Genomic DNA, 21,957 nt, shown 5'->3' with positions numbered 1-21,957 from the left:
CCATGTAGTCCAATCCACACCTGAAAAAAAAATTGGACCATAGGTACCAGAGAGCCATTTAGCTTTAGCCTTTGCTTGAAGATAGCTATCATGTTCTCCTAAATCTAATCTTCTTTAAGCTAAGTGCACTTACTTCTTTCTACTAATACTCCTAGTATGATCTCAAATTCCCACATTACCATATTCTCCAGGTTTCCCCTAGGTTGTTAACATCCTTTCTAAAATACAGTATCTGGAAATGAAGACAGTATATACCCCTCAATGTGGTTTATCTAGACATGGTATTTTAACACCATGTAATAATAGATCCTATAGGGGCAGAGATTACTGGTTATTTTGGAAAGAGGAATTTATATCTGATGTAAAAAAAAAAAAAAACATAGTAGATTTGGATTCAGAAAACCTGGATTCAAGTTTTGATTCTACCACTCACTGGTTGTGTGACCTTGTACAACTCACTTATTTTATCTGCCTCTACTTTCTTGTCTGTAAAATGAGAAAAATATGTGTGAGTCTATCTCATAGGGTTGTTACAATGATCAAATAAGATGCAGTAAACTGTAAATTACTTAAGATCAGAGAGACTGCTTCATTTCTGGGTCTGTATTGCCAGACATTAGCATAATGCCTTACAAAGAGTAGGTTTTAAATGAGTGCTTGTTGAATGAATAAATGATGATACATGTAAGGTGTTTTGTGAATTGTAAAGAGCCAAGTCAAGGCAGCTGTTTTCAGTATTGCAATTATTCTCTGAAACTGGACATCAAAACTGATTTTTTTGAATTCCTTTTGTGTGGGACAATTATGGATTTGAGTCATATTAAACTCTGAGGATGGAGTATGAAAGATACCTAGCCGCCCTCCAGAATAGCTAGCCTCTCATTTAGCCTAAAAGTTAATTGCTTGTCAAATTCTCACTGTCTCCTTTAAGTTTTATTGTTCAGATAATGGACTTGGGACAGTTCTGTAAACTTTGGGGATGGGGTCTGGGAGATAGCCAGTCTCCCAGTAAGTTTCATTATTTGTCACAGTTCCACCAATTAGCACTATTTACTTTACTTCTGCTTAGTTCCCACATGCCAGCTACACCTTAGTTTATGGCCTGTAATAAAAAAAACTCTCCTCTCACATGTCAGTCCCTATCATGGATTAATTGCAGTCAGATAAGGGAGTGATTTCTGCCTCCCTCTTTCTTTGACATTCTTCAGACTTGTACCCCTTCCCCTTCTCCCCTTTGTTCTTGGACATGTCTCCATACATGGATCATGAACTGGGTATGCACCGTGGGTGAGACCGGATTGGATGTTAGATTGTGAGCTCATCCACCCTAGGTATATGTGGGGATAGTCCTTTTCAAGATTACTATAAAAACCTAGAGGATTGGGCCTATCTTTGCAAGACTTCAATGTGTAATCAGGTTTTGCCCGTCCTCATGAGGATGTAATAAATCTGTCTCTGCTTGACTTGGTGTTCTCCTTGAGTTATTTGGGTAAACTGTAGCAGTTTGTCCCAAAAACTTTTAACTTCTGAGGCACATTGGACTGAAGGAAGTTGAAGTTTTTTGGTTTTGTTCTAAAATGTTACCTCTGGGATCTTGAGGAGAATTCATTCTCAAGTGGGGTTAGAAATAATTGTAGGGGGGAGCTAGGTGGCGCAGTGGATAGAGCACTGGCCCTGGAGTCAGGAGTACCTGAGTTCAAATCTGGCCTCAGACACTTAACACTTATTAGCTGTGTGACCCTGGGCAAGTCACTTAACCCCAATTGCCTCACTTAAAAAAAAATTTAAAAAAAAAAGAAATAATCATAGGGAGCTTAAGGTGATGCCAATGTGTTTGGGGGGGACTTGAGACCTGGATGGGGGGGGAGGGTAGTTCACTCAAAGAATTGGAGGCTCATCACAAATCTTGTAAAATAAAAAGAGATTAGGAGAGGAATATATGGCCAGGGTGCAGATCCCCATGGTGACTGTCTCATTGGAGTAAGAGAAGACCTGGTATATTGCAGCTTTATAAAACAAAGGGGAAGGAAGAGCATTACAAAGAACTGGGAGGGAGATGTAACAACCTGTAGGGGACTTTGGAATAATGGGGCATCAGTAAGATATGCAGCACCCATCTATATCTTGTATATCATCTTGCTGACCTTAGTATTACTTATCAGAGGACTGAGGTCATGCTCTGCTACACCTCATAGAGGGTTGGAACCTTTTGGATTTCTTGGAGTCCCACTGCATTTCCACAACAGATGAGGATTTGGGGCAAGAGGCCAAGGGTATACGATGACTGAAAAAGTAGGAAGGGGTCTAGTTACCAAAGATTTTAAAGACCAAACAGAGGATCTGATATTTGGTTCTGGAAATAATAAGGAGCCACTGGAGTTTATTTAATAATATGGGGTGACACAGTTAAATGTGGTATGAAAAGAGAACTAAATTTGGAATTGTTAACCTGGAAATTAAGGAAACAATCAATATAGGAGAAATAAGGTCTTTAATTGGGGCAGAGGAACTATAGCTCTTGGTATCACAAAGTTCAGAAGCTGGGAATACCCAAAGATGGGAACAGAAGACAGGGTTTTTAATGGGGTAACAGAACAAAAAGGGAACCAAAAGATTGCTCCAGAGTGACATAAACTACTTAATGTAAATGAATCTTTGACAAAAGAAATAATAGAACTGCTCCTAAGTTAAGTATAGGCGTTACAGACTCTGAATAGAAATTACTTAATGTAGGTGGACCCTTTTTATATAATAACATAAAGTCCAGGGAGTAAGGTGGGGAACATTGGGTGGGGATAAGTTGCTTGGGGGAAGGTCCATAAGTCCATCAAGAGTCTGGAAATGACCAAGACAGTCAGCCCCAGGAAATTCATTTGTCTGTGAAAGAGGGGACTGGGTGGGGAATCAGTTCTCAGTAAATTTTGTAGTTCTCATTCCCTCCTCTTGGTCAAGATGAATTATGGAATTTGTCAATGACCAAAAATAGTGTTGGGGCATGAAACAGGATTCTCAGGCCATGTCCGGGTATCTTGGGACAGTAGTCTACACTGATGTCATCTGCTTCTTTTTCCTGGTCTGGCGAAACTTGGTATTGCTGGTAGTGTGTCTGGCCATCCATTCAGGGGCCGGAGTCTTCTTCAGATGTGATAAGTGGATCCACCTGCAAATTCCTTTCAGCTTTGTGGCAGAGGGGTTGGTCAGCAGGACTTGGTAGGGGCCTTTCCATCTGAGCTGTGAGGAATCCTTGTGCAGGTGCCTTTTCCAATAGACCCAGTCTCCAGGTTCCAACTGTAGGTTAGACTGAATTAAGGTTGAGCCACTAGAAAATGACTGAGAGACAAGATGATGAAGGTGATGAAGAGTGTGTGTGAGCCCCTTACAATAGGACAGAAGGGAGGCCTTGATGGTGAGTGTGAGAAATGGGTAGTTGTCTCCTCTCAATGTGAATATAACAGTCAGTCATACTCCCCCTGACCTGTTTGTAGGACAAAGGTCTCAGATCCCCTCCTCCCCCTCAGGTTAGCAAGATCACATGGTTCAAGGAGCCCTGGTCTCAATTAGGTCCTCTCCAGAGTTCTGTCCATATAAGGAAGTATAAGGTCCACTCCTGAGTTATGCCCATACAAGGAAGAGGGGTGGGAATACTGCATTCCGATTAGCTAGTTTTTGCGTGTAGATTGTAACCCCGACCAGTGATGAAAAAGGGGAAGGGCCATTCGCCTTAGGGACTAGGGTATAAAACAGGGCCTTCTAGCCCCCTTTCTGGGCACCCACTAGCTGCACACTATGGTGCCTCCTTCTCATGAGAAGAAAATAAAGCCTTTGTCACCTCGCTGCTGAGTTCCTGAGAATTATTGAGAAGAGGATGGATTTTTCCCTCACAGTGAGGGAGTCGCTTGAGGGAAAGAAGAGAGGCATAGGACATCCAGTGATGATTTCAAAAGGTCAAAGAGAATGTTTACCAAAAGGGGTTGCCCTAAGTAAGATTCAGAAGAACTAGGGGAAGGACCTTTGGCCATGGTATATTCAAAATATCCATAAACTTTCCAAAGTGGACCTTAATGATCCCATTTATGTTCTACCAAACCTGAGGATTTTGGGGTGGTAAGCACAGTGTATATTTTGAAGTACTGGCCAGGAAGCTAACAATCGGGAGACAATTGAACCAGTAATAGAAGTACCTCTGCCAGTGAACTTCATTAGAATTCCCCAGGTGGGGAAAATCTTTTCTGATAAGTACTTGACTACAGCTGTTGCAGTAACTTTCTTGCAAGGGAAAGCTTGTACCCAATGGAAGAACATACAAACCGTAATACAGACTTAGAACTGGAAAAGGGCAATCTGCCAGTTCTGAAAAAGGGTAAAGGAATTTCCTAGGGGTATGTTTTATGGGCTTGCTTACATTATATTTAGGAGAGATTTCACACTGTAGATAAAGGTCATATGCAACTCATCTCAGTTATCCCACCAATATTTGTAGCTTAGACTAAGCAATTTGTCAGGACTCCAGTAACTTTAAAGAGTGAAGGTATTCTATCATAGGTCAATGGACAGAATTGGAGAGGATTAGGCATCCATTTGACCCATACCAGAGCCCAGAGTTTTTATCTTTTTTACACCCTTCTAGAATTAGTTGGTCTTGGATGGGATTGGACATAGTCCTTTGGACTACAGCAAACTGTGCTGGGGTCAATATTAACTTGGGGCCAGGTCCAGGGGATGTAATGGAAGATAGACTAAAAGAGAGTGGGGTTTTCTGAGCAGCCTGCTTGGCATGCAGGTCAGCAAGGGCATTAACCTAGGCATGGGGAGAATCTTCATGAGAGTGTCCTGGTATTTTAACAATCACTGCAGCTAGCAACAAAAGGGAATCAAGCAACCTCTAGATATGTAGGACTACCAGAGGACATCAGGAACCCTTTATATTTCAAAAACATCCTGAAATCCCCAAAACATACCTGCTATCCATGTAAAAATATTCACTAGTTTTCCTTTTGCTAATTCACAAGCTCAAGTAAGGGCTTCAAATTCAGCCTGTTGTGCTTAAGAGCCAAAGGAAGGTGTCAATGACCTCTTCTGTGTTGGTGATAACATAGCCAGCATCATTTGAGACAGGAACCATCAATGTACCAGGATTAATCTGTGTTTTCTATCTCAGTTTTGTTAAGTAGAGAGATCTCTAATCCTTCAAGACAGAGACTATTGGCTAATATCAGATGTCCTAAAAACTTAAAATTTGAGAGCAAGATACTTGTATGGGCATAACTCAGGAGTGGACCTTATACTTCCTTATATGGACAGAACTCTGGAGAGGACCTAATTGAGACCAGGGCTCCTTGAACCATGTGACCTTGCTAACCTGAGGGGGAGGAGGGGATCTGAGACCTTTGTCCTACAAACAGGTCAGGGGGAGTATGACTGACTGTTATATCCACATTACCCATATCCATATTACCCATTTCTCACAAACAGTAATCATATCTTTCAGCAAAAAAAAAAAAAATAGACAATACCTCATTGAGGTTGGCTCTAATAATTCACACTTTTGCCTAAAAATACCATTAATAGTTAAGACAACATTTAAATGGTAGATGAATGCTATGGAAGTTTGTAATCCTGGCAATGAAATAGAATATTAAGGGAAAGAAAAAGGTTAAAACAGCATGTTTTAACAAAAACCAGATAGTAAAACAAATTACAGTTGAATATCCTGTTTTGAAATAAAACTTACTCAAACATCTATTAAAAGTTATTAAACATTCAAAGTCATCATAATATTTGAATTGCTAGTGGTATGGAAACTTGAAATACCTGTGAAGCTTGAAGAAAGAAAACAGTAAAAGTTTAGCAAAGTCAAAATAAAGTTGTTTTTAACTATCATACCATTACTTATGCATGTAATTATTACTGCTTAACAGTTATTGATAAAAGCTATGAAACAGCACCACTGCTAAGTGGAAGAGGTTTTTCTGGCATATTAGGGAAACCTCCAGTTTTCATAATTTTAAAAGGTGTTCTTATTTTTCCCAGAGTCAAACATTCATTATACCTGGATAGGGAGTATCCCAGAGGGAGAACTTAAACCCAGACTTTGAGATCACTTCTTTGTGAATTCACAGTAGTACTGCATTTCTAAGCAAACAGTTTTAAGTATTTGACATTCCTTTAACAGTTGCCATCTATGACAATTTATAGCCCAAAAGAATGCTCTATAATTATCAAATATCCACATTACAGATTGATAAACTGAAGTAACTTGCTTTAAGATCATGTAATTAACAAATTTCCAGATCCAAATTTTTAAACAATTTATCTTAATGCAAATTTCAAAATAAACTGCAACTTTAAACCCCACATATCTTATTAGAAGACATATTTCACTTAAAATAGGATGAATAAATTCAGTTACAACTGGAACTATTCCCAAATAGTAAAACTCTCAATTTATCTGAAGCCCATTTATTAGCATTTCAATATCAAACCATTATTATCAATAAACTCATTTTTACCTGGTGTTAAACATTGATAACTTGAGAAGCCAGATAGTTCCCCAAATTTAAAAAGAACCTGACTAACCTTGATTTGGGGATTCATAAAAGCTGGTTTTAAACTAATATTGAAGATAAATTCTCAACTAAAGTTTGAACAAATTTCTTAAAAACAGGTAAAAATTAAATCAAGCTATAGTCTAACTGCCTCTGTGTAGATTTTTTTTACACATTTTTCTGACAATTCTATGTTGAGTGGCAAAGATGATTGCTAACAGAGTGCAAGATAAAGGACTCAGCTTGAATAGCAAGGGACACACATACATATATAGAACATTTTAACACAAATAGCATTCTAGAATGACAGACACAAAAACAATAATGGCAAATATTCTTGAGATAATTTAGCATGTACAAACGAAGTTCTTCTCTAACTTCAAAGACCTATTAATTTGAGCCAGATCAATTGGGTTTTTTTTTTTAGATCTTTTTCTGAGGGACAAAATGTCCTATCAAAAATCCTAGTTTCCTCCCTTTCCTTTTAAAGGGAGGAGGGTTCAGATTTAGATTCTTGCTTAATTGATTCAAAATGCCATTGAAAAATGAGAAAGAAAAAAAAAGTAAAGTCCCACTCAGGGCCTTTAGTTGGCAGAATCAAGACCAAACTCAAAAAGGGGTGACCCCACTGTGGCAATCAGTGCTGTGGGTCAGACTTGGATTCTGCTAGTATTTACAATTATGTGGCCCATGATTTGAAAACAAAACCCGGCAGCTATCCTTTCTAGGACCTGTTGGAGTGGCCACATATGGTCCATAAAAAACCTGCAGGAGGAGCAGCTAGGTGGCGCAGTGAATAAAGCACTGGCCCTGGATTCAGGACTCCCTGAGTTCAAATCAGGCCTCAGACACTTGACACTTAACTAGGTGTGTGACCCTGGGCAAGTCACTTAACCCTAACTGCTCTGCCAAAAAACCCCAAAAAACAAAAAAACCTGCAGCCATCCCCTTTTGAGGGACCTGTCAGAATGGATCTGTTACAAAAATCATCCATGGATATAACCAGACCTCCGACCAAAGAGCTTTTGGGAACTCAAGCCAAAAGGATGCAAGTTCTGAATTTGAGAGACCCTTACTCAGGTCAGGCCTCCGAATTTGAGTCCAGACTGGAACACAAAAGATTCCTGCTGTCGCTGAGCGTCCAGAGGTCAAAAACGGTGGCTGGCTAAGCATGGAGTCTTCAAATCCTGGAAAGAGCCCCCATATATTAACCTGGAAATTAAGGAAATAATCAATATAGGAGAAATAAGGTCTTTAATTGGGGCAGAGGAACTATAGCTCTTGGTATCACAAAGCTCAGAAGCTAGGAATACCCAAAGATGGGAACAGAAGACAGGGTTTTTATGGGGTAACAGAACAAAAAGGGAACCAAAAGATTGCTCCAGAGTGACATAAACTACTTAATGTAAATGAACCTTTGACAAAAGAAATAATAGAACTGCTCCTAAGTTAAGTATAGGCATTACAGACTCTGAATAGAAACTATTTAATGTAGGTGGACCCTTTTTACATAATAATATAAACTCCAGGGAGTGAGGTGGGGAACATTGGGAGGGCATAAGTTACTTGGGGGAAGGTCCATAAGTCCATCTAGAGTCTGGAAATGACCAAGACAGTCAGCCCCAGGCAATTCATTTGTCTGTGAAAGAGGGGACTGGGTGGGGAATCAGTTCTCAGTAAATTTTGTAGTTCTCAGAATGAAAGGACCTGAGTTCAAATCCTGCCTCTGATACTTACTACCTGTACAACCCTGTTACCCTAGTTTCTTCATCTGAAAAATGAAGGTGTTAGACTAGCAGCCTCTGAGGTCACTTTCAGATCAATATTTTGGATTCTATGATTTTGTTTAATCTGATCTCAATATAAGTCAAATTTCCTTCAGAGAGATGAACTGTAGCTCCCCCATTCCAAGCGTTAACCTGGTTTTCCCTTGTCTAGTTTATTTATAGGAAGGTACAGCATCAAAGTCCCTCTGGACTGAGACTGGGTGAACCTGCTCTTTGCAGGTGCTGTACAGTAAAGGATAGTGTGGAGCTATGCCACCAACCCTTTGGCATATCTGGACGACTACCTGCAAGCTAATCTGCCAATCTGTTCACAGCTTTCTGAATTCACTTCAGCATTTGTTTAGTAAATAGCCCAGGAAGTCCATTTGTAATTGTAGGCATCCTTGCCCTTCTCTCCTTTTTCAGGAAGATGTATGGAAGGGCTGCTTTGGGGGTATTTAGACCTCAGGATAAATTGAGGTGACCTGTAAAGATGGTTCTCAAACTGATAAGCAACTGCATGGTACCCAGTTTCTCACCCTAGATATTGGGTCGTATTGGTAAACTTCTAAGCCATGTGCTTATTCCTCATAGCTGTCCCAAAATCGAAATAAGAATGTTTGGACACATTTGAACAGATTAAGTAATTTGCTAATGTCCTAGTTTTTATTTATTTTTAGTTTTTTACTGGGCAATGAGTGTTAAGTGACTTGCCTGAGGTCACACAGCTAGTTAGTGTCAAGTGTCTGAGGCCAGATTTGAACTCAGGTCCTCCTGAATTTAGGGCTGTTGTTTTAACCATTGCACCACCTAGCTGCCCCCTGCTAATGTCCGATTTAATATGATGTGCCTATATTCCTGAAGTTGAAAGCTTTTACAGTATTTGGTTCTTACCCCTCCAACATTCCTCTTTCATCTTCTTTTCATTCTTTTTGTAAGGATTGGAATGATGCCACTTGCTGGAGAGCTACTGTAGGAAAGCTCCAACATGAGGAGAAGGTGCCTGAGGGCAAGACATGTGACTTTTCTTTGGCATCAGGAAGTGACATTTGCTTGTGGGAGGAAGAGGGGGTGAGGCTGGTGCTCTCACTCTCTTTTGTGAGGACTCTGGGTGGAGAGTGGAACTAGAAATGCGCTCTCACTTTAATAGATACATGAATCTGGGCCTTTCTCTTTCTCTTCACCAAATTCTTATTCTCCTTAATAAATGCTTAAAAGTCTAACTCTTGGTAAGCTTATAATTTATTGACAACCATTCATTAGATATTTTAGACAGACTAGCTAGAATTTCCCCAAATCCACTAGCTTAGGATAAGCAGTCCTCAGACACCTTTGACTAGGGATTCTTAACCTTAAGTCCATGGATCCCTGTGGGATCTATGGATAGATTTCGGAAAGTCCATCATCCTGAATGAGGGAATTACATTTTTATTCTCACTCACTTCTAACTGAAATTTACTATTTCCTTCAATGATAAATATAGGCAACAAGCCAGTAGTGTTAGGCTTCATTGGATCAACAAGGTGGTCCATGACCCAGAAAAAGTTAAAACCTTTGAACTAGAGCTGTCATGGAAAATTGTGATGAGGCTAAGCATAAGGATTGGTAGAATTCCCTTGGTAGCAAGGGCAAGACCAATGGATTCATCAGTCATTCCAGCTACTTCTTTCTACATGCCCCACTTCTTTCTTCTGACAAAAGAGCCTGGCCTCCATCTAGTGTGTCATATCTCTTGAAAAGTGTCACAGTTAAGGGAATCCTTAATAGTTTGTGAAAAGTCTTTTAAGCACATGACCTCTCTAGTACTAATTATAATGTCTTGTACATAGCAGGTGTTCCATTGATGTTGGCTAATATTATTGACTTAAATCACTCTCTAGTTTTTGTTTTGTTTTGATCTTTGTGGACACATGCTTTGTATTTTTACCAAAAAAAAAATCTTACTCCACCTTTTCTAGAAGAGTCAAGATAACAAAACTTTATTATCTAAGGGATCTGGACTTGTGATACCACTGCCAAGAGTACTGCCTCTTCCAATGCACATTACATTTTTTTGTCCCTTTAGGCAGAGATGAAATGAGCTCTTAGTAAATGGCTATTGTGTGATATTCACTGTGCTAAGTGCTAAAGATACAAAGAACTACAAAAATAATCTGCAGTCAAGGAGCTCACAATCTAATGGGGTAGACAACATGAAAATAATTATGTACAAACAAGTTTTATACAGAATAAATTATGAAGGCAAGCCAGGGAAACTAAGAAACAGACGAGGGGCAGCTAGGTGGTGCAGTGGATAGAGCACTGGCCCTGGATTCAGGAGGACCTGAGTTCAACTCTGACCTCAGACACTTGACACTAATTAGCTGTGTGTCCCCGGGCAAGTCACTTAACCCTAATTGCCTCACAAAAAAAAAAAAAGAAAGAAAGAAAGAAAAGAAAAGAAAAAAGAAACAGAAATGAAGAGAGAGAATTCCTGGCATGGGGGACAGCCAGTGAAATTCGAAGAGATGGCATATGGAATATCTTCTTCAAGGCTATTGTCATTGTATCATGGAAATGAGGAGAGTATGTAAAAAGACTGGAAAAGAAGGAAGGGGCCTGGTTAGCAAAGACTTTCAAAACCAAACTGAGGAATTATATTTGACCCTGGTCGCAATAAGGAGCCATTGGTGTTTATTTAATAGAGGGGTGATATGGTTAGCCCTGAACTTTAGGAAGATTATTTTGAAGGATGATGTGGAGTGGAGAGAGACTTGATGTTGGGAAGTCAACCAGAAGGCTATTATTACAATCTAGGCAGGAAATGATGAAGATCTGGACCAAGTGGTGGCAGGCAGTATCAGAGGAGAGAAGAGGGAATATATGAGAGAAGTTGTGAAAGTAGAATTGATAGGATGTGGCATTGGATTGGATGTAGGGAGTTAATGAAAGTGAAGATTCAGGGATTCCACCTAGCTTGTGAGCCTGGTTGACTGGGGCAATATTTGTAGCCCTGACAGTACTTAGGAACTTAGGAAAAGGGGAGAGTTTGGGGAGAAAGATAATGAGTTCTTTTTTACACATGTTGATATTAGATCTTAAGTTGTCTATAGGATATTAAATTTTAGATAAGCTATTGAAGATGCTAGATTGGAGGCCAGGTAAAAGGTTAGGGTTGGATAGATAGATCTATGAACCATATGTATAATTTAATACTTGAGAGCTGATCACCAATTGAAATAGTATTGATGGAGAAGAGAAAAGGGCACAGGACAGAGTCTTTTGGGACACCGAAAGTAGGTGTGTACAACCTGAATGAGGATTCTGCAAAGTAAATTGAGAAGGGGTAGACATGTTAAGCATATTTCCACATTAGCCATTTGTGAAAGAAGAATCAGAAGAAAAGGGGAAAACCACAAGAAAGAAAACAACAAGTGAAAATAGCACGCTTCAATCTGCATTCAGACTTCATTGTTCTTTTTGGGGATGTGGAGAGCATTTTCCATCATGAGTCTTTTGGAATTGTCTTGAATCATTGTATTTCTGAGAATAGCTAAATCTATCACAGTTGATCATCACACAATGTTGTTGTTACTGTGTACAATGTTCTCCTGGTTCTGCTCACTTCACTCAGCATTGGTTCATGTCTTTCCAGGTTTTTCTGAAATCTGCCTGCTCATCATTTCTTATAGCATAATAGTTTTCCATTCCATTCATATAGCACAACTGGTTCAGCCATTCCAAAATTGATGGGCATCCCTTTGATTTCCAAGTCTTTGCCAGTCACTGTCAATTTTCTCAGTCAACACATGGCAGGATTAATGGCTCAGAGCTGAGCTAGAAGAGACATTAGTGGATATCTGGTACAACCTCCTCATTTTACAGATGAGGAAACTGAAACCAAGACAGGTGAAGTGAATTACATGCCAATCAATCAACCAACACATTTATTAAGCACCTACTATATACACTGGTGATGCAAAGGCCAAAAAAAAAAAAAGAAGAAGAAGAAGAAGAAGAAGAAGAAGAAGAAGAAGAAGAAGAAGAAGAAGAAGAAGAAGAAGAAGAAGAAGAAGAAGAAAAGAAACAGAGCCAGGATTGAGCACAGTTCCTCTAAGTACAGATTTCAGAACACTTGAATGAGTTCTTATCAGGTTCTGTTCTGTTGTTTGTCCTTTGTTCTCAAAGAGGACCATGACATCAGGGTGATGTCACGAATTGCACTGAATTGGATTTAAGTGAGGCATGTTTGTGCAAAGTCACCAGTCTCACTCTCTCCTCTAGAGCCATCTGGGTGCAGTGGCAAGATATATACCAGGACAACTGGAAATAGCCCCAGATGTTAAAAGCAATTAGGGTTAAGTCACTTGCCCAGGGTCACACAGCTAGTAAGTGTCTGAGGTCAGATTTGAACTTAGATCCTCCCAACTTCAGGGCTAGTGCTCTATCCACTGAGCCACCTAGCTGCCCCTCTTGTCTAGTCATGTATTTTACCAAACACTGGGTACTAATAACTAATACAACTACTATCACATGGGGAGTGTGTGACATTTTTTTAAATGGCATAAGAAGATCTTTATACTCAAAAAGATTGTGAGTCACTGAACTAGATGAGTCTTTGGGTCTCTTGATTGGAAATCTTACATGCTTTCCTTAATCTAGAGACTTTTAAGGCCACAGCACATCATACATTTGCCATATACTTGGTGCCAAAGGGAGACAGCACAATTCAAGTCTATTAAACATTATAAATAATAAGTTTAAAGGCAGACTGGAAATAAGGTTCCCCAAGTATGAAAGTTCTACAGTTCCTTAAGATATGGAATTCTAGATTTGATTGATATGAAAGGACCTCTAAAGATAACAATGAAGAAAAACAACCAAGGGCTAAAAATGGTTCCTAAGCCCTAGCAGGCTTCTCAGAGCCAATTGCAATGTCCAGAGATTTGGTCAGCTCTTAGGCAGGTGTAATTCTTTTGCTGAGTAGTGGGGTTGGAGGTAGAAGACCTGAGTTCAGATCTCACCTCTTTCTTACTAGCTCTGTGATTCTGGACAAGTTACTTGTCTGTGTGTCTTGGGAAATGCCCAAGAACTTATCTGTTAAACCATAGACAGGTTCTAGTTTTTAAATCCACACCAGGAACTGTGCCCCTCACCCCCGCCCCAAGCTGGGAGGATCACCTTGCTTTCTCAGATTCTGGCTTAGCATTTTCTTGGTTAATACATAGTGTATTATCCCATATTTAGTGGAAAAAAAGACCTCAGAAGTCATCTAGTCTAATCTCATTTCACAGATGCAGTCACTCAGGTCTGCAGAAGTTCAGTGACATGCCCACTGCACTGTGTATAGTAAATCCCTGAACCAAGATTTGAACCCAGGTCTTCGGACTTCAAAAGCTAGTTCACCTTTACCATACTGTTTGCCAAGCAAATATTTTACGTATGTTATGCATGTTCAATATCTGGTTGGCATACATTCATCAAATAAATACTTATAGCTGACAAACATAGTCTCACAGATTTGGAGCAGCAAGGGGTCTTGGGTATCATTATGTTCAATCCCCTCATTTTGTGGAAAAGAAAACTGAGGCTCAGAGAGGTTAAATGATTCATCTCGGGACACATAGTTAAAAACTGTTGGAAGCAGGATTAGAATTTAGGTCTTGTAAGGAACTAATTGTGATTTGGAGTTTTCATAACCCTATCTTTGCATTATTATGGTCAGACTGAAAAAAAAATGTAAGTTTGAAAAGCCTAAGAGAAGATGGGTATGTACTTTGAGGGATATCTGAACAAACAAGAGGAACTCTGACCACAGGGAACATTTATTGAAACTAAGTAACTAAGCCTCCTCTAATAGCTCCCCCATGTCCACATTGGCCTGACCAGATTATAATGGGGACAACCCATGTGGGTGTGCTGAGCCAATTGGAGACTCAGCATGACTAAGAACTGTTCCTTCCTGTGGGAGAGACAGTTGGAGGCAGTTGGACGGAGAAGAGAGTTTTTCTGTGAGGAACGAGGAAGGAACGTAGAGACAGTTAGAGGAGCTGTTGTTTTTGACCTTCAGACCAAAACAGAAGAGACTGCAAGCTCATTCTCCTTAGAGCTACAGATTTCAGGTGGTGGTGAGTTTGTGTTTTTGAGGCAAAGCTAGCTCTTTGGAGCTGGCTAGGCTGGAGGCAGATTTGAGGTGCCTGGGGCCTTTTTACCCCAGAGATTTAGACATTTTTCCTAGCTCTATTAACCTCACTTGTATTTTAAATTTGTTCTCATTAATAAACTTGTTTTGTTTTTGAAAGAGACTGTTTCTTTTCTTACCCCAATATTACAGCGAGCTGCCCAACTAACTCTTCCCATACTAGATTTGGCCCCTACAGTCTTGACAGGCTCAGACACTTGACATTTACTAGCTGTGTGAGCCTGGGCAAGTCACTTAATCCTTATTGCCCCCTTTAAAAAAAAAGAAAGAAAAAGAATTTAGGTCTTGACTACAAGAACTATGCTCTATTAAATATGCCATGCTATAATCACTCCTTGGTTTTCTTTTTCTGTAATAATGCATCTCTTATTTCATAAAATAAGATCATGAAAAGGTAAGATTTAATTTAAAGAAATTCACAGAGTTTTCATATTTCTGTTTAGCAAAATAAAGGCTATTTGGAGGACAAACAGATTTGAATTGACCCTTTCATTGTCTGTTAGGTTCAAGATACAAGGCAAGGGCTGTGGTCTATGCCACTGGAACAGATACCTTCAATTACTGGGCTCCAGAGGGATGTAAGCAATGCCCCAGGAGCTCATTAACACTTTTATCTAATCCTGTGAACAGGCCAACAAATTTATTAAGACAGAGAGTTCAAAAAAGGCTTAGGGCAGTTTTAAGCTTTGGTGGATTAAAATTGTCCTAAGTTTTTTTAAATACCCTATATATCTGATTGAACAAGGCATAGAAATCAGTAACCCAGACTGTTTTCAATGGTTACTAAGGTTTAAAAAAAAAAAAAATCCCTCCTGTTCCCCGTATCTTATTTCTGCTTTCTGTTCTTTTTCCAGTAGGTTGCCAGAAGAGTGCTGACAAGACTACTCAGTAAATAAAGTTGGAAGAATAGCTTCTTTCATGGTAGTTATATATTTGATATATCTATATCTTATATTGATATAACAGTATTATAGGATCTCCTGGAAAAAAATACTATGAAACAGGGGCAAATTACAATAAAATGTAGGCTTCTTGAGGGCAAGGAATATTTTTTGTCTTTATATTCCCAGAGCTAGCACAGGGAAGATTGTTTGAGTCTGTCTTTTTGTAGGTTCTGTAGCTCTAGAATCCATTTAGAGACTTGACTTAATGTTTCTTAGGGAAATTTGGGAGCGCTCAGGCAACTTCTGGCTTCTCTCCCACATCTTGCCCCCATCCTTGCCAAAGAAATTTATGTTTCATTTTCCTTTTTTGCCTATGGTTCTACCTCAAGAACTCCCTAGCTGTGATGCCACTGGAAACCATCTCACCTGTGCTTTTAATAACAATGCCGCCAACTGCCTATGCATGTGTCATAGAAAAAAAAAATTTTTGTGATCCTGAAAAGACTATGCAAAATGATTGATTCCATTCAAATGCAGTCTCATATTCTTAGTAGCTATAAGACTAAGTCACTTAACCTTTGTCTGCCTCAGTTTTCTCAACAGTAAAAAGGGGGGTAATAATAGGACCTACGTGTTAGAATTGTAATGAGGATCAAATGAGATAAATTATTTGTAAAACTTTTAGCACAGTGTGCCTAAAAATTCTTTTTCCCTTTCTCCTTCCATCTATTCCACACTTTATATCTAAGAAGGGATCATAAATATTTTAGACAGAGGTAGTGATTATTGCCATTTTCCATCAGAATAATATGCATGTGTATGCTCTTCTCTATATTTTTCTTTCTTAAAGATTGACTTCCTAATTGAAATCAACTGACTGTTCCAGTATTGACCCAGCCTGGGAGAAAATTCCTCGACAAACAACATGAAAACAAAAGGTACAGTTTGAACTATTTCCTTGTTAGCGTGCTAAATGTCAACACATAAAAGTTATCATTGGCCCAATTTCTTGTTATTCATATTAAGAAATCTTTACAACAAAGACCTAGTGAAAACTAGTTATGAAATAAGGGCAGAAAGTTGCTGTTGGGTATATATCTCAAATTCAAGGTTGAGTCTAAGTCTACTTTCTCATCTAACAAATGGGGATAGTGCTATTAATGCTAGCAACTTTTTTGTTGTGAATATTAAATGAGAAAAAAACCTATGTATATAGATATACAATGTAAACAAAAAGTCCTTTAAGTATATTTTCTTTATCATCATGCTCTTCAGGATAGAATTTTTTCCTATTGGAAAAGAGCCTAATCTATGTGTTTAGTCAGTAGGGGCCTAGCCTCATACTCCAGGCCTTCTCTTTTTTTTTTTTTTTTTTGGTGAGGCAATTGGGGTTAAGTGACTTGCCCAGGGTCACACAGCTAGTAAATGTTAAGTGTCTGAGGCTGGATTTGAACTCAGGTCCTCCTGACTTCAGGGCAGGTGCTCTACCCACTGCACCACCTAGCTGCCCCCAGGCCTTCTCTTAAGATAAAGAGGAGAAAAGTAGAGGTTTATTTGCCTGTGAAATGGTAGGTCACCCAATTTTTCCTTGAGGGCTGGAAAGTAAATGCTAGACATTGATTTATTAGACTTCTAATTGGGGGAATTGGCCTATGATTCGTTGGCTTCTGAAATTAATTTATCATATTTATTGGTACATTTTAGAGTTTCGTGTAGCAGTTACTTAGGATAGGATTCTAAAGGTCACTATTCCACCCTCACATGCCCATCCCACTTCTGGATTGGGCAAAGCTCCAAGGTATGTGGTTTTCAAAAGCAACAGTTTTCACGCATGTTCTGTTTTACTACTATGAGCAGGGACCCATTTATTCTCCTTTGTCTTTGCATTGATGTGATTTCTCTTCTTAGATATTTTTTTCATTAGCTCAAGTGACAGTTAAATGGGCACAGCCTGAGAACAAATGCTATATAATATTATTTGCTCTAGAGAATTCCCACGTAATTGGATCAACACAGCAGCATGACTATGGGGGCATCAGCCAGGACTTGTAAACACATTTTTTTAAAACAATGTAACCATGAACTTTTTATTATAATCATATTCATTATATTGCTGATTTGTTCTGTATTCTTTGCTTTTCATTTCTATTACTTTTTCCATTTAGTATTCATAGAAACCTAAATTAGTAGAAGAACTGTAAATATATAAACTACAGTTATGTCATTATATGATGTTTTGGGGCTTATTAGCTTTGTCAGTAAATGAAAGAGATAAAGGTGGTAAAAATAATAGAACTGTAAGTGGGGCGGGTCATCTGGGGCTTCACCTCCAGGTACCAATATCTGAGGAGATTCTTTGTTCTTCCCACTATAGTCTGGAGAATGCCATAAGTGAGCTTCAAGCATCACATTATTTTACCAGCCCTTGTAATCTTCAGGTTTCAATGGAGAAAGGAGATCCTGGGAGAAGATAAGGGAAGGCGGTTACTGTCAAAAATCTCCAAGTTTGGGCTTCCTAGTTTCTCAACCTCCTTTGTTTCCTTGATTTATGTCACCAGTCTAGATCAATAATGCATAAGAAAGAATGGTCATTCCTTAGATGACTTATATGATCCCTAGTCATACCCAATGATCAATTGAATTTGCCCTCAACTATACAATTCCTAAATTATAGCTCAAACTAAAAGGAAAGGAGAAGGACCAGGGTGAGAGTAAGGCAAATATAGATAGATCAAGGTAAATCTTTTGGAAAAATTACCACCCCTATCATTACTACTAGTACCACTACCACCAGCCCTACCACCACCATTACTAACTGCTGCTGTTGCTGCTGCCACTACTACTACTTCTACCAACACCTGACATTGATATGATGCTTTGAAGTTTTCAAAGTACTTTTTACATACAACCTCATTTGATCTTCATTACAAAAAAAAGAAAGAAGGAAGGCAGGCATCTATAAAGGTAGGCACCACAGGAATTATTATCAGTATTGGGCAGATGAGGAGAATGAGGGTCAGAAATGTTGTTTCTTGTCTATGGTCAGCCAACAAGTAAATATCAGAGGTAAGGTTTGAGCCTCAGATTCTCCTCACCCAACATCCACCATTGTTTCTACTACATAATTCTCATTGTCTAATGAAAAGTCCTTGCAAAGCTGTGGTAGACCCTGTAAAATGACTTGCCTTGCCATGACTATATTTTCTTGTTAGCAACAGTTATGGGTCTAAGTGTGTAGGAATCCTGGAGTTGGCAGTCACTTACTAACTCTATGACCCTGGGCAGGTCATAACCTCTCTCAGCCTTGATTTCTTCATCTTTAATAATAGTACCTACTTTAAAGCTATTTTTTTTCATGTCTTCCCAGAAATCTTCCATAGAGTGCCCACCCAAAATGCTGGGATCTTTGTGGTTTCTTAATATAGGGATTCATAAGTCATAACAGTATTTGCCCTAAGGCTGAATACCCATATTCTATACTCTACAGTATAGTGGAAACATGGATAGTTTCAGATGTTCAACTGAATGTGTTGTTACTCTCTATTAGAGATACTGTGGTTTTCTACAAGCTTTTTCTAATGTTTTCACTTTGTTTCTACTTTCTTCTTTGAAAGTGCTCACTTTGAAGGGGCAGCTAGGTGGTGCAGTGGATAGAGCACTAGCCCTAGATTCAGGAGGACCTGAGTTCAAATCCAGCCTCAGACACTTAACAATTACTAGCTGGGTGACCCTGGGCAAGTCATTTAACCCCAGTTGCCTCACCAAAAAAGTAAACTAAAAAAAAAAAAAAGAAAGTGCTCACTTTGCCTGAGAGTTTCCACTAAAGTGAAGTCAGGTCATTGGAATTTTAATATAAACTGGTTCTAGGAAGTGTTAACAGAAGTCATAGAGTGTCTATGCAGCCAAAAGTGATGAAGGATGTATCCGGGGCTGAAGTCACAAAGATTTCCTGTCTTTAGCTGCAAAACAGGTTACAAACCCAAAGACTGGAGCTTATGATTTTCCAACTTTCTAGTAGATTTTGTTGTCATGCTTTATACAATATCACAGACATGAAAAATTCAAGGATTGAAATTCAGGTATAAAATTTAGTTATAATCAAAATGTTGCCTGGGAGAATGTGAAATGTTTCTGTAGGCATTTAGAATCCTTCTAATAGCACTTGAGATGCTAATACTCAATTGTTGGCACAATTTTTTCACATATAAATAGAAAATTAATCTCAATGGTACTAAAGAAAGAGTATTGGTACTGGATTCAGAAGAACTGTGTTCAAAACCTGCCTCTTCTGCTTATTACCCATGTGACCTTGTATGTGTCATTTAACTTATCTGGGTCTCGGCTTTTTCACTACTTACGTGAGTGGGTTGCACTAGATGTCCTCTGAGGTCCCTTCCAGCTCATAATTCTATTCTGGTATATAATCCTATGATTTCCTATATTCACAGAGAATGATCTTGGTAGTTACTGGAATTATTAAGCATCTAAAAATAGAAAAAAAATACTTCTATGTTTTCAAAAGTCTTTCAAAGGAAATTTGAAGAATATTCTGAATGGTTTAAGTTATTTGAAATCTACATATTATAAAGGTGAGGAAAGTTTTATTTTAAGGATTGCTTTTATTTAATTAATTAATTAATTAATTTTGCTCTTTACTTATGATTTTCATGGTATTAGGAATTACCTTGAGGAGCAATTGTTTTTCAGCTTATAGTCTTAGAGAATAAACACTGAGAAGTTAAATGACTTGGTCCAGGTCATTTAAGGCAGGGTTTTCCCAAATATCAATACCCACTGTGGCACAGTGTTTTTATTTAACATCAAGTACACATGTACACATTTAAAGGATATGACCAAGAATAAAACTGAGCAGCTTAAGGAACCCATCCTCCCTGCTATCCACATTCCAGATGTCTAGATTCCAGCATTTGTGTCAAATAAACCTAGAAAGAATATTTTTCCAATTGAAGTTACAAAACAGCAATGTACCCAGTCAGTTCTTGGTTGGTTTGTGGTGGTGGTGATGGGAACCCCAAATGAACTCACTGTAAGGAACAGAATTCCTAATTATAAGTCTGCCAAAGAGAGTGGGGAAGACTTTACAATGGTTCTTTCTCCTTCTCCTCCTACTTGTCTGACCATTTCCCAGACACCTTTGCTGGATCTTCATCCACGGTGCCCGCACTAACCATGAATAAGACTGAGCAGCATAAGTCCCAAGCTTCTGTCTTGTATTTTGTTCTCCTCTACATTATTTTACTTAATGATCTACTAAAATCAAATGGATTCAATTATCATCTTTATGTTGATGATTCTCAAATCTATTTATCCAGAGTTAACCTTTCCCCAGAGCTCTAGCTTCACATCTCAAACTGCCTATTTGATATTTGGAACTGGATGCCCCATAGATATCTTAAATTCACCCTATCTAAAATTGAACTCATTATCTTTCCCCTAAAACTCTTCTGTCTTCCCAACTTCTGTATTAGTATCAAGGATACCACCATTGTCCTAGTTACTTAGGTGTTATTCTTAGCTCCTTGTTTTTTCACTGCCTCTTCCCCCTGCCAAGTCCTTTTAATTGTTCCTTTTCTTCACTGATACTTCCCTGATTCATATTTGTTTCACCTCACAGATTATTGTTTGTTTTGTTTTGGTTTGGTTTTTTTCAGGGCAATGAGGGTTAAGTGACTTGCCCAGGGTTACACAGCTAGTAAGTGTTAAGTGTCTGAGGCCAGATTTGAACTCAGGTCCTCCTGAATCCAGGACTGGCGCATTATCCACTGTGCCACCTTGCTGCCTCCACCTCAAAGAATATTGTAATAGCTTTTTGGTTGGTATCTCCACTTCAAAGTTACCTTCAAAGCCCATCTTCCAATTAGTTCTCATAGTTATCTGTAATAAGTTATCTACTGCTATTCTGATCATGTCATGGCATTACTCAGTGGATTTCAGTGGCTCTCTCTTATCTCCATAATCAAATATAAAATAATCAGTTTGACTTTTAAAGCTCTTGATAACTTGGCTTCTTCTTACCTTTCCAAGTCTTTTTACATCCTAGTACTCTGATTTAGTAACATTGTTTGACTTGCTCCTTCTCAAACATGGTATTTCATCTTCCAACTCTCCAATGAATTTTCTCTGGCTGTCCCCTTTGCCTGGGATGTACTTCTTCCTTACCTCTATCTCCTGCCTTCTCTGACTTTCTTCAGATCCCAACTAAAACCCCAACTTCTTGCAAGAAGCATTTCCCTGTCATCCTTAATGCTAGTGCTTTACCTATCTTATTATCTCCAGTGTATCCTGGATCAATCTTATTTGTACATAGCTATTTATATGTCATTCCCCTTATTAGACTGTGAGTTCCTTGAGAGTTGGGAGTGGGGTCTTGGGTTGGCATTATCCCCTCACTCCCACCCCTTTCTTTTTTCCCTTGTGCTTACAACAATCCCTGCCCCATAGTAGACTCTTTTTTATTTTTTTTTTTTTAGTGAGGCAATTGGGGTTAAGTGACTTGCCCAGGGTCACACAGCTAGTAAGTGTGTTAAGTGTCTGGGGCTGGATTTGAACTCAGGTACTCC

Source organism: Dromiciops gliroides, chromosome 6 (genome assembly GCF_019393635.1).
Source record: "Dromiciops gliroides isolate mDroGli1 chromosome 6, mDroGli1.pri, whole genome shotgun sequence".
Lineage (NCBI taxonomy): Eukaryota > Metazoa > Chordata > Mammalia > Microbiotheria > Microbiotheriidae > Dromiciops > Dromiciops gliroides.
The sequence above is the reverse complement of the archived record's forward strand: the minus strand, read 5'-3'. Positions refer to the sequence as shown.